The sequence below is a fragment of the Polyodon spathula genome, chromosome 5 (assembly GCF_017654505.1).
Source record: "Polyodon spathula isolate WHYD16114869_AA chromosome 5, ASM1765450v1, whole genome shotgun sequence".
Lineage (NCBI taxonomy): Eukaryota > Metazoa > Chordata > Actinopteri > Acipenseriformes > Polyodontidae > Polyodon > Polyodon spathula.
The window spans coordinates 42,716,957-42,730,377 of NC_054538.1; the positions used below are offsets into that span (position 1 = coordinate 42,716,957).

The 13,421-nt window shown below is 36.1% G+C and overlaps 1 long non-coding RNA gene across 1 annotated transcript in view; it reads right to left on the minus strand.

Moving 5' to 3' along the window:
• LOC121315975 overlaps nt 1–12,639 on the minus strand; it is a 40,196-nt gene extending 27,557 nt beyond the window's left edge. The window contains exons 1-2 of the long non-coding RNA XR_005950349.1: nt 12,538–12,639; nt 9,313–9,397 (exon numbers count right to left, since the gene is read on the minus strand). This is a non-coding gene — a long non-coding RNA (uncharacterized LOC121315975). The remainder of the gene's footprint in view (nt 1–9,312; nt 9,398–12,537) is intronic.
• Between the last annotated feature and the right edge of the window lie 782 nt (nt 12,640–13,421).

The following is a 13,421-nucleotide window of genomic DNA, read 5'->3' on the forward strand; positions in this document are numbered from 1 at the left end:
TTCAGCATGCTCAAGATCAACTGGTAACTGGTCTTATCAGACTACTCTTGATTGACTATAAGTCCACCATGTTTGTATGGTGAATTGTAATTTGGTGTTGACTGATTTATGGTTGGGCTGGTTGTGAATGTGGCTGTGTCTTGTCAGTATTTTCAAGGTTTTATTTATAAAACATTATAATTAAAATACTTTTTACTATATTATTTTAGCTGATGACACCTCCACACCCCAATGCATTGCTCCCCTTAATAATATCACTGAATACAGAACACTAAAACAGATTGAACATTCAGATTGTTAAAAAAAACAAAAAACAAAAAACAACATATTGTCTTAGATCAAGTTTTAAAAAGGTTTCAATATTTTCTGCTCCAAATATCAGAAATCTGGCTAAACAAGTTCTGAAACTGCACCACAAGCCAGTTCCCATGGCTTTCAGATTTAAGTGAGACCCCTTGGGAGACCATAGGGGATATAAACCTTTAAAATGTGATGGGTCTTACAACTTACATGGGCAGTGTGAAAAGTCCTGCTGGTAGGGTAGTTATATTATACATTCCTTAAAGGGATGTTCAGCATCTCTGTCAACTGATGACAGACTGAAGTAGCTGACTGTGATAATACTCTTACTTACTGATATTTTGACTACTGCAATTTTAATTACCTGAAGTGTATTAAATGGGCCTGGGGCACCCCCACATGGCACATGTTGCAGTTTGTTTCAGTGATTTCTGCCTTTGATAGATATATATATATATATATATATATATATATATATATAGCGCCTTTCATAGTGGACCATCATCACAAAGCGCATCAGCTGCAGAGTCACTTACAAGTTAACAACATCTCACCCGAAAAAAGGAGCACAAGGAGGTTAAGTGACTTGCTCAGGGTCACACAGTGAGTTAGAGGCTGAGCTGGGATTTGAACCGGGGACCTCCTGGTTATAAGCCTGTTTCTTTAACCACACAGTCTCCTGAAAAAAATGTTGTGTTTAAAACTCTAACGTAAAAGCATATTCTATCTCCTGATGAGATTATAAAATAACAAATTAATGAAAAACTAGGTTACAGTGACCCACAGAACAATATGTGGAATTGGATAACAAAGATATCAGATTTAATGTATCATCAAAATCAGACAACGGGTTCCCAAAATATTGCTTTCAATAGCACGGCCAATCAAGTTTCAGCTAATGCTTTGTAAAATAGTTTTTTGGGTTTTTTTTGTTTCTTTTCTTTTTTACGTTATATTCACAGTTTAAATCATTTTTCTGTAGCCTTTCAATCCCAATAAAACCATGTTTTGGCCATATAAAAGGTAGGTGGCGGTGACCTATATTCACCATATGTGAAAACAAGGACCAAGACTTATGTATAAGTTTGTCACATTGACCTACATTCTAAATGTCTATATCCATGAAGATATCAATTCAATGAATACATCAAGATATAAAAATTAAACAAAACGCTGACATTGTAAAAGCTTCTTTTCGAATTCCTCAGGAAGCTAATGACGCTTTGTGACAGGGAGCTAGTTCAGCTATGCTGCTGCTGTGGTAAACAGGAAGTCTTGCCCAGAGTTGAGCTGGTCGGGAGGTTCTGATTGGCTGGGGAGCGTGCCCGCGGAGCCTACATCTGTTTAAGAATGCAGCAGCACCAGTTCGAGGCTAATGTACCACGGCCATAGCTACACAGAAGGGCACTGAGCATACACTCCACAGCATAACGACAACGGAACCCTTTAATTGCCAGTCAGTCACGTTGCTGTTTATGTACACGAGCAGTTGGCTATTTTAATACACACATCATTATACTTTAGTTTTAGACGCAGGCCATTTTTGAGAAGAAAACATTGGTTTAAAAAGTGTCTTCTTAAATTGAAAGCAATATGGTGTATATGTATAGACATACAGTTAATGTCTCATCTGGCAGGGATATGTTTCCCCAATGGGAGATACCTAGTAGGAGATTTTTTTTTTGTTTGTTTTAAACCAAAAAATATGGTTTGACAATGGCCAGGTTTCCATGGAAAAAAATGTCACCTTTTTTCTCACATTATATATCCTACAGAACTATAGATTCAGTAAATCTGATCTTTATGGTAGTCTACCAACAGAGCTAAAATCCAGCAGTTGAGGTTACTCATACAAAAATGATCCAGTCAAAATGTTTAGCACAGTATTTTCAAAATAGACAACTCGTAGGAGGCTACCCTTCTTGGCCACTACATAATATAATAGTGCCGGGACGAAAACAGGATTTTCATTTTCGAATATTCGCTCGCAATTAAAATATTCGTTCAGCTATCCATTAATTTTCAATAATAGCCATTACATTGCTCAGAATGCAGGCAGAGACAGCGTAGCAGCAGGGGCAGGGGGTGTGGCCTCTATGTGTGTGCCTTTATTTTACAGTAAGACGTTACAATATATAACACGTTAAAGTAGAACATCCCGCTCCCAAATGGCGCATCCAGTAAAGGCACTCTGCGTGGAGTGCAGCATGTGCCCTATAGCCTGGACGTCGCCGGTTTCAGTCCAGGTTATTCCTTTGCCGACCGAGGACAGGAGCTCCCAGGGTCGGTGCTCAATTGGCTGAGCGCTGTCCAGGGGTAGGGAGGGCTAGGTCGGCCAGGGTGTCCTCAGCTCACCGCGCACCAGCAACCCCTGTGGTCTGGTGTGGCACCTGCGGGCTTGCCTGTAACCTTTGTCCTCCGATGCTGTAGCTCTGAGTGGCTGCATGGTGAGTCTGCAGTGTGTAAAAAAGCAGGCAGCTACCGCCACACGCTTCAGAGGACCGTATACGTTCGTCTTCGCCCCTCTCAAGTCAGTGATGGGGTGGTAGTGGTGGGCTGAGCCTAAAAATGTTTCGTCACAAATGGGTTCTTCACTATGAAGTTTCATGGACAAAATGTACAGCTTTTGGGCATGTTTCCGTGCAAATAGTTTTTTGGTAAATTGTATGGCTTTTTAGTGTGAGACGGTGGTTTACCCACCCTTTAGCATGACAAATGTGTCATGGTATGTGTGTGCTACTATGAATGTGCTTTTGGTACATTTTTATGAAGGTCTAAATGCTATGCAAGTGTCAGCGTTTAAATGTTTAAGCCATATCTACATAGACACACATTCTTTATAGTATATTTGGATGTATACTAATTGCCCTGGTTAGTATTTGCCAAGCAAAGAACCCCTGAATAAGCAAATAACATTTTAACATCTCAAAGACTTAACTTTTTTTTTTTTTTACATTATATTCAAAGAACAAAACCAAACCAATAATAATAATAATAATAATAATAATAATAATAATAATAATAATAATAATAATAATAATAATAATAATTGCATAAAAATGTACTGGTAAATTAAAGCCTATAAATAATTAATTTATACCTATGATTTCTCTTAACTAATTTTGAAAAATAAATGTCCTTTTAAAATCGTGTATAAGTATTCACAGTTGCCACCTAGAACGTTGTCTTTATTATGAATGTTTGCTTTTTACTGCATTCACTCCTCCATCCACAGCAGTTCTGAATGTTTTAATTTCAAATGATGAAGCAATGAACTTGTGTCTTTGTGGTACAGCAATTTTGTTTGGCATAATTATTTACCACAGTTTTCTCATCCGGTTCTTCAAAATAAGTCCTTTGTTTAGAGATGCAATTTTATTAAAAATATGTAACAAACATCAGAAAAAATGCTTTTCTTACCCCATTTAGAGTGAATACCATACCATGCCCATTGCAGCATGAACAGAGTGCACCAATGAAGCACCAGATCGACCGAGAATAAAACCTGCCTCAGTGTCAGTCTTTCTGTTGCACCAATTAGAAAAACTACTTGGAGGCAATCGCCAAACACCTTCCTTTTTGCGACCGACTGACTGTATATGATGATAAATTACTAAAATTAATACATTAAAAAATACGCGCTTGATGAAATTTGTCACGACGGGTTATATGTCCAGCATATTATTAAACGTTTAACCACTTCTTTAGAGTTTATAAGTTTAAACATTTAAAATTCCCGTTCCTACGTGCTACATCACATAAGTCATGACAGTGGAGAGAGAACTGAGTTTCTAAACTGCTGTGGAAACCTGGCCAATGATTGTGGCTCAACATACTTTTCCTTACATTTTTGTTTTTCGTACAGATGAATTAAAATTCCCTTAAATTGAAAGTCCAGACAAACTAACTGTGTACTGCTGCTTGCTAAAACTGCCTCACTGTAACACAGTAGATAAGAAGGGGATCCTGTCTCCAATCTGACAAAACAAGTTCTGAAACTACACTACAAAACAATTCCCATATTATAACCGAAAACTGTAGAAAGTGGTAAACAGTTTACCTGTATGAACTGGGAGCCTGCCTTTCTTGTAAAGCCTCCCCTCAATCACTGCCTGGCCAGCTTTGTGCAATAAATCACATACACAGCCACAATCCACACAAACATGCAAACTCAATTTCCAGTTGCTTGCTTTCTTGCTCTCTCTCTCTTTGTCCTTTTTGTGCCAGCTCCATAAACACCCACACTAGTTCCAAAAGTCACACTGCCACTGAAACAAGGAAAGGCCTGTGATTACTAGATATTTAAACTACTTGGGTAATAGCATCTTACCTGCAGTAAAGTGAAACACAACAACTGCCAGGTAACCAAGGAATCCATAGAGGGGCTGGCAGCTTCAAACAACAATCTACATACTGTACACAACTCAATCTTATTTTCTGCAAGATTACACACACAAATTATTAGCTTTACACACTCCATAATGAATGGCTTCCAATTAGAGGATCTATAAGTATTGATCTGTTATTACTTTAAGACAAAGTATAACAATTGTGCAAGGATCTATAAAATGGCAGTCAGTTTTTAAGGTTCATTTTCATCTTTAATAGGTACAAATCTTGAATATTACAGAATACCCATGCACAGAATGGAAACAAAAAAATTAGCTTATGACTTAAGTAAAATACAGCAGATCTTTGAAACTTTTCCTTTAATTGTTGTATTTTCTGCCCTTTTGAAAAATGACAGTGCTCCACTGGTATTTGGAAACAGTAAGATTTTTGGAACCCATTACACAGCCCACTGATAGAAGAGAGCAGATTTCTTCGAGCACATACTTCTGTACTGCTATTTTCCTCTAACAGAGAATACAAATAATCCTTCTCACCTACTCGTAAAAACATAAAAAAATTGATACCAATAAAAGATTAAAAAAATAAATAAAATATGTCCTTAATGATAACCCGAAAGGAGCCTAGATATTGTTTATTATGCAAATAGGCAATAAAACGCAAGTCAACAAAGATAGCAGCACATTATTCTGCGCTATGGGTATGGTTTTAGTAAGTCAAATTTTGTTCAGCAAGTACTGTACTATAGAGTTATAAATGCATGATGCTTCAGTGGAGAAATCTTGCATTACACTACCTATTTATTATGGAAATACTGCCATCATACTTTCGTTTCATCTTATTTTATCTCGTTTTAGAAGTTAAAGAATCACTAAACACATCTGTTTTTATTTAAAGCACTGTAATCTTCAAATAAAGTATAAAAGAAACAAACGATCTTCAACACAACAAACATGGTAAACATGGTATGGTATATATATATATATATATATATATATATATATATATATATAATTATGTATATATATAATATGTGTACACTTTAATGTGAAATTCTGACAAGACAACAATAAAATAATTTTTTGTCAAAATCAGTATATTCATAGTATATATATATATATATATATATATATATATATATATATATATATATATATATATATATATATACACACACACACGCACACACACATATATATAATCCATCAAAACATACCTTTACAGACATTCTGTAAATAACCTTTTAAAGCTTTGTAAATGGCATCTGCCATTCAAAAAAACAGAATCTTATATTTGCTTTTCCTAACAACTTGCTTGTTAGTAATTAACAAGGCATACTGAAAAGAATTGGAGAATGTCTGCTCAAGGGTTGATAGATTTAATTATTGTTACTGGTTTATAGACTTGTACTATACTTGTACAAAACTGTATTCTGGTTTACAGATTTCACTTTAAACACTGTTTGCTTGTTAATTAATCACATACACTGCAGTGTAGCCACTAGAAATATACACCAGGGGACAGACAGCTAATAAACCATTTGACATTCGTTTTCCTTAAAGTAATTTTTCAGAATACCGAAATACTTTGAAGAAATTTGTTTGGATTAGAACCCATAGAATATGTGTAGGCTTCATTGTAGGTTTCTGTTTTTAGATCTTGTTTGCTCATAGAAGTCATGGTAAAAACTTGAAGAAGGTTCAATTGAGACTGACCTCTTCTGTAAACCTACTGACATACACCAGTATTTATGCCCTCTGCACATCGAATACACATTTATAGGGCAATCCCAAAGGGTCTAGGAATAAGAATACAAAGAATATGCTCAAAAGAAAGTGACTATATAAAACAAGGAAATGTATTAAAAACAAATCTTTTAAAAAGAGGATACAAAAAATTAGAGAGACAGAATTAAGAAAAAGTAGATAAATTAAAACTAGATGATCTACTAGATTGTAAAAATAGAGATCAGGAGTCCCATTAGTAATGACTTACTCTGAACTTTTGCCTAATATTTCTAAGTCTTCATACCGTCAAAAACCTATAAATACCTCCAATGTTCTGATTCAAATACATGCTCCCTTGTGAAAGATATGTACAACATCTCAAAATGATGGACAGCAGGCTCTTTTAGCTAATATACATACAGTGCCTTGCAAAAGTATTCAGACCTTCTTATGGTGTCCCATTTTGTGACATTACAAAATGATTCACACACAGAATGCTCACACTGAAGACTTCTAAGGGTAAGAGAAGTAAATGTCAGCAAAAACTAAAAAGAAAAACTGAAATATGCTGATTGCATAAGTATTCAGAAATTTCACCTCAATATTTGGTGGAAGCATCTTTGGCAGCAATTACAGCCCCAAGTCTTTTTGGGTAAGTCTCTACCAACTTTGCATACTGGCTTGGTGCAATTTGTGCCCATTCTTCTTGGCAGATTTGCTCAAGCTCTCTCAAGTTGCTTGGGGATCGCTTATGGACAGCCGTTTTCAAGTCTTTCCACAGATTCTCAATAGAATTCAAGTCAGGACTTTGACTGGGCCACTCAAGGATATTCACTTCCTTAATCTTAAGCCACTCCAGTGTAGCTTTGGCCTTGTGCTTTGGATCATTGTCCTGCTGAAAGGTGAATTTTCACCACAGTTTTAAGTCTTTAGCAGACTGAAACAGGTTTTCCTCTAGTATTTGCCTGTACTTTGCCCCATCCATTTTTCCTTCAATCATAACAAGCTTTCCAGTTCCTGCTGAGGAGAAGCATCCCCATAGCATGATTCTGCCACCACCATGCTTGACTGTAGGGATGGTGTTGACTGGGAGATGTGCTGTGTTGAGTCTGCGCCAAACGTAATGATTGGCATTTAGACCAAAAAGTTCCCATTTGGTCTTGTTTGGCCACAACACCTTTTGCTACATTTTTGCAGGATCACTCATGTGCTTTGTTACAAACTCCATGCGGGCTTCGAGATGGCTTATTTTTAGTAATGGCTTCCTTCTTGCCACACTGCTATACAGGTTACTTTTGTGAAGTGTTCTGGATATTGTTGACAGATGCACTTTTTCTCCACCATCTCAGCCATTGAACTCTGTAGCTTTTTCTAAGTTGTCGTTGGCCTCACAGTGGCATCCCTCACCAGTTAACTCCTTGCCCAGCTGCTCAGGCAGTGTCTGGGTGGTACAATGCATCTTCCATTTCTTGATGATTGAGTAGACTGTGCTCACAGGGATATTCAGAGACTTCGATATTTTTTTTGTTCCCTTCTCCTGATCTATGCTTTTCAATGACTTTATAGTTGAGTCTTTGCTTGAAATTCACTATCTGACCAAGGAACCTCACAGAGACAGGTGTTTTTATTTTGAAATCATGAGAACCACTAATATTGCACATAGACAGAGGCAATTCAACTAATTGTGTGGCTCGTTAAGGTCATTTTGTGCACCTGAATTAATTTAGGCTTCAGAAATGGTACATGGGGTCTTTTAAATTGGTATATGCTACAGCTGCATGTGATCTATACAATAATTCCCATTAAAAATAATGTCATGCTCTGATAGGACAGCTCATTTGTATTGTTTACAACTAGCCATTGAACTCAGTAGTTTGTTGCAACTGAAGCCATGGTTACCAGTTTTAGTATGCACTAGTTAAAATGGAATGCTGTTCCTTGCGTATTAATAGAGAATACTTCAAATAATCCATCACGCAGGGATTCCAGTGTGAAATTAAACTGAAAAGTACATACACTATGAAATATAAAGCTATGCAACTAAAAAAAACAACAACTATTGCTTTCATTGATTTCTGCCCTTCCTTAAATGCTTCTAGCTGCTTTAGTTTAATCTATGAAAATAAGAAACGTTAGGTAAGGAAAATACGGTAGGTTTTAATAAGTAACCAAAACTGGTACCCTGCTGATTTTGTCTGGGGATGATATATTTATTTAGCATAGAACAGATTAGTGTTTCGATATAAATACCCTAGAAAGACTGCAACAGTAGATTAATGGGCATCCCAATTTCACTGAATAAATATGACAAACTGAAAAAGAATAATGCTTTTGTTCTGATATGCTTTCAGGTGTAATTCTTCTTTTTCTTGTAGTCCATGTACATACAGTTGTGCTCACTTGTTTGCAGAAATACTGTATTCTTTATCAACAGAATCATTTTCAAACACTAAACCAGGCTCTTAATAATGCTGAAAACTACAATGCGTTAAGATTCAGGATAAAACAGCAACAGCGCAACATTGAACGGTTCTACGGATTTAAACCATAGCAATTCAAGTAGGGCACTTTCATTCCATTATACAGTAAGCAAATAATGCCAAGCAGCTTTGAGCATATTCTAAGCAAAACTTTTAATAAACTCTGTGACTGTATGAATAGAATAAGGGTAAAGGTACAACCTGTAATACAGTCAAGTAGTGTATCATTAACAAGAACGACACAAGTTTAACCTGACAAAAAACACATGCACAATACTTTCCACTTCTAAATATTTTCTGTACTGCTGTTTGCTGTAAACAGTGATCGCCAGGAGTTGTAGGACTCAAATTATTTCAGATTATATCAGACGAGACCTATCTTTCGTATACTCTGCATTTTAAAGGCTGTTTCAAACACTGTCTTCTCTGTATTAGCCTAAATCAAATGTACTTACAGGCTGCCTGGATTCTTCTTAAGAGTTTGGTGCAGTTTCAAGGACAAACATCTGATGATAGCTTTTCTTCAGTGCAGCAGTGCAACTACAACATACAGCAGTTCCTGATTAGTTGTGATCTGGTAGGGAATTTCTTAACAAATCATTAGGAAGACAGATCTTGGCAAGTCACGATTGTATAAAAAGCTGCCAGCTTTACTGGGTGGTTGTCTTTAGCTTGTGTACGAGTACACAGTACCAAATGAGCTCCTATTGCAGCCCTGCAGAAAAGAAAAGCTTTACTGACAAGCAATAGCATCATATTTCAAGGGAGTTGGTGCCAGACTCTGGAATGGAAACTGACTTTAACAACCAATTTGACATATATATATATAAAACTTCCCTGAATCTTATATAACTTCTCTGATATAACTAATTTAATATACAGGGACATATTTTTCTGAATTGAAAATGTGTATCATTATATTGCAATTAGATAGCTGTTTATGTAAGGTGTGTGTATTGTTTAAATTTTTTTTTTTTTTTGGCCACTTTTTTAAACTTTTAAATTCTGCCTCAAGATGGCTACACATGTACCCGCATGGACCACTCAGAACTATATTTCCCATCATCCTCCTGCTCACTGGTAAATCCATCTCAGTCACATATGTTTTTGTATAAATTAAATTTAGCAATCAGTCAACTGACACATTAATTTTTACCCTGTGATAGCAATTCAAGACTATAAAATGACCCCCATAGTGTCCTACGTTTCCAATTTTACTGAAAAATGACTGATTTTTGTCTAATATTCAATATTTTCTCAGTACTATTTTCTGGAAAATATACAATATTTTGATTAAAATTATACTTTATGTTGAATCTGGCATTGTAATAAGCAGCTCTACACTGTATTCTAGGATACAGCAGGTAGGTTTAGATGTCAGAGGATCAACTAACGTTCAAACATGGTTCTCTGTTCATCTGATTATGTTGGCCAAAGTCTTTATTGTGGCAATTACTGGAGGTGGTAACTACTAGGTTGATCAAAAACTAAACTGAAATACTTATATGAAAATATAATATTTTTGGTGGATGAGGAATGGGGAGAAAACATAAATCATTTTATGAATATACAAAAGAAAATTAATGTTTTGAAGTAAACAGAAAGCAAAAATAGCAGAGGTGGGTCAGATGAGGCAGAGGATGCAAGTTAGCTGGTACTTTGTGAACATTTGGGGACAATCGCTGTGAGGCACATGTTTGCGCTGACAATAAAAAAAAACATACTGAAACATAAGCGACACATTCAACGGAGACAAATCCATTTATGTGGCTTTCACACTGGTTTTAATAAAACAGAGTGTAGAAAGACTGTGTTAATGAGTTTGTCAGAGTGCTGTGCTTTTCTGGAAAGCCTCTGTTTATTGCAGAGATATGTACTGGTGACTTCGTACCACAGTACTGTCCATCAACTAAAACACTGCCTAATGCTGACAACCTTAATCGCAAATATTTGACAGAAAATGGTGATGCTTTAGTTGGTAAACTTACAGAACGCATTGATGGAAATGTCCAGTGTGATTTTTGACGCGTCTCCCGATGGCTTGCACTGTCCAGTTCTGTCAATTTTCTTTTCTTTTTATGATTTCAAGGCAAACAAACCCGGCTTGTTTTGTGCTGATGTCAATATTTTCTGCAGATACTATTTCCGTCAACACAGCGATTGTCCAAACATTCATGAAGTATCTGCTCATCATACATGCCGGGGCATTATTAATAAGAAACGAGAACTGCTATTCATCATATTCCACATGTAAAGTGATACTGAGACTTTTCCCCCCAATTTTTCAAATAAAAACATTTTTTTACCCTATTTTAATATATGTAAAATAAACAACGGAAATTGCATTGGATTTTTTTTTTTTAACATTAAAAAAAGAAAATGCGGAACACTACTATACAGTATGTGCTATGTTGCTCTGGTATCAGAATACTACACAAGTGGTCTTCTGCAAATATGAAATGGCTCATGTCCCAATGTTTGTATGGGACTGAATATATGTAGATTAACACATTTACTTAGACAAGTACAGTATTGCTGAATTAATTATGCATACTACTGGGGAAAGCAAAGAGAAAAAAAAACAAAAAAAAACACCAGTACCGGGAAGCCCTACTTATAGTGGGTATGCACATTTAATTTAAAACCTAAAGCTGCAGTGTCAATAATATTCACTTTTAAACTCAGTTTGGAACTGGAAAGCAAAATATGAATTTTAAAGAAATGCAAAACAATTAAATCATTTTTTTTTTCCAGAAGCTGTTTTTGTTATTCAGAAAATAGTTTAGAACTAATGCCAATACGTTTGTTTTTGTTTGTTTTGTTTTTCAAAACACTATTAAGCACTATGTTTTATTTTATTTTCAAATGAGTAAGACTATTTTGAAACCGTATGGGATGGCTTTAAATCCTTATGGATTGCCCTAGTTTGAATTATCATGGCAGTGACAAAACTAAAAACTTTTGGAGTTTACGTCACCTCAGCAATCAGACGTACAGCACAATGCATCCCCACTGCTTTTCTAAGTATACCGAGAGCATGAACTAAGAAGGCGTCTTGTTACATAGTTTGTGGAAGGCTGTCCTGTCTGTTGTTAAATGCACATGTACGGGAAGTCATATCAACCGCTACAAAACACAGCAAGCATGCTTCCCAGCAACGGAGCCCCATGTGGTTTCACAACACAACTGAGGCTGAAGCCAGCAGAAATGACTCCGGAACAGAAAACACAGAACTACAGGCCTGTTTAGCCCACCTCTCAGTGTTACCAAATGTTTCAAGGACAATCCAGCTAGCTCGCAAACGATATGCACCCCTCGTCAGCACAGAGTTATGCTACTGCAACTACAAATGTGTACCACAACAGTACCTCGAAATGTTTTAGATGGTTACAACCCACAAGGTTCTATAGCAACACGTAATGGCATGCGTGACAGTTAGTATCGTCAGTGCTAAGAAGCAGCACTATGACTTTAAAGTGAACGCGCCATCTGTTCATGTTCACACAATTATATTAAAATATGTGCGAAATGTATCTTTTAAGCCAGTTGTACTGTGCAGTTGTAGCTGGCTTTCTTGTGGTTATATCCAGTAAGAGCTAAGGGAAAGGGGACGAAAGACCTCACAATACGATGTATAGATTTATTTAAGTTTACTTTAGAGATTATAAAGGGTTTGTTACCTTGGAAGTCAAATCTGTAGCAGGTGTCCAGGTAAATTGGTTTTTAAAGGGGCAGAAGCAGCTTTCTTGCTATTAAAGGTCCACACAGTAGGCGCATTGCAATCTTACACACACCTCCTCAAACTGGGCGTTTGTATTTCATAAATAGGGGTGCACAGAAGAGCTAACTTTAGTGCCTGGTCTATATAAACAAACAAGTTTATTTTGTGTCGTGTCATTGTTATATATTATCTGTAAGACTATTCATAGAAATATATTATTTATTTGTCGAAATAAAGGTTATACATAAAACAGATTTTAAGTTAATTTTCCCTGTTTAGTATAATGTACCAGTCCACACTCAGTATGACCCAAAACGTCATTCTAGCTGCCTGTTTCCTCAATGACATATTGGAACGAGATTGTCGGTTTAGTGACTACTGTACTGATAAATTCATATTATACTTTCAAAAGGTACTGTTTACACAGATTCCGTTCAAGCGGTACATGAAGAAATACAGTAGGTATAGTTTTAGCATATTGACAAATTACCATTAGCCAATATTGTCAAATAACATTTGCAATGTATCGTGCAATAAACTGTATTTTATTTAGCCAAGCTTGATTAATGAGCATTCTGGATACAGAAATACAAAGCTAGGTGCTTGAAAATGTCAGACCAGCTTAGCTAATATAACTTTTTTTGTTTGAGCAATTTCCTGAAAGCAACTGTATATTGTATGCTCCTGGAAAAATAAAATGTCGTTGTCTTTAATCTACCCGTTTACTGTATATTTGCATCGATCTGCATTCTGTGTATTATGTCGAGAAAAACAAAAACTCATTTTCTAAAAAGGCTGCTTCAGGCTCATTTTGCGTTGGTGAGGTGAGGAAGCATACTGGTG